Genomic DNA, 1,275 nt, shown 5'->3' on the forward strand with positions numbered 1-1,275 from the left:
TCAGTGCCTTAAAGAGGTGTTTCATGTGAAAGAAAGGTTATGACTTTCCAGGCACTGGTGAGAAACTTTCTCCAGATAAATAATTTGCAACCTAATCTCTTGTACTCCAGAGCTACAGAAGCTCTTATTCCGCTGTTATTTTTTTGGAAAGGGGGTGGGGGACCAAGTTTAATAGAACTTCACTCAAATCCAGCCCAAAGGATATGGGTGAAGTGATATTGAACTTACTCATGGAGCTGAGCCCTTCTCGAGAAGCTGCCAATTGTGCAGCCACTCAAGAATTTTCCAGCCTTTTGTAGAACCCAAATGTTCATTACTGTGTTCACAAGAGCCCTCCACTGGCCCTATCCTGAGCCAGATCAATCCAATCCATACCAAACCAACCTATCTCTCTAGGATACATTTTAATATTATCCACCCAACTACACCTTGGTCTTCCCAGTGGACTGTTTCCTTCTGGCTTTTCCCACCAATATCCTATATGCATTCCTCGCCTCCCCCATTCGTGGTACATGCGCTGCCAACCCCATCTTCCTTGACTTGGTCATTGTAATTATACTTGGAGAAGAGTACAAATTATGAGGCTCCTCATTATGCAGTTTTCTCCAACCTTCCACCAATTCATCTCCCTTCCGTCCAAATATTCTCAACTATTCTCAACACCCTCAGTCTATGTTCTTCCCTTAACGTCAGAGACCAAGTTTCATACCCATGCAGAACCACAAGCAATATTGTAGTTTTGTACAGAACTATTTGGCTTATTTTGGACTCCATCCATCATCTGGTATACATGTATATGACAAAAAAGCCCACGTCTCCATCCTCAGGTGGATGGGGCGCATTAGAAACAGCTAGTCTCAATCACTGGACAAGCAGCAGTTAGTAGAGAACAGCCTATAAACACCTGACAACAGGTTCCATCATTGGGAGATGAGAATAACATCGCAATAAAAGACGAGATAGAACTTCTGTGCCAAGCATGCACATGTCAAAAATGTGATAAAACAGTGGTATGGATTAGGTTCCAGGAATCCATAAGGGAGAAATGTCCAAACTGGGCTGGCTGATCGGAAGTAACAGCAGGTTNAGAAATCAGCTCACATGACATGTTCAACTAATCCGATCTGCAGCTATAAACCAAGTCGTAGAATATGAGGAGGATCGCAGAAAGTTGTAACATAGATGTTCTGGTGGTCTAGAGGTAAGACACCAGCGTTGTAAGGGAAGAGGTCCGAGGTTCGAGGTTCGGAACCAACGAAATTTTTATGAAATACA

This window comes from Cryptotermes secundus, unplaced genomic scaffold (assembly GCF_002891405.2).
Source record: "Cryptotermes secundus unplaced genomic scaffold, Csec_1.0 scaffold4370, whole genome shotgun sequence".
Taxonomy (NCBI): Eukaryota; Metazoa; Arthropoda; class Insecta; order Blattodea; family Kalotermitidae; genus Cryptotermes; species Cryptotermes secundus.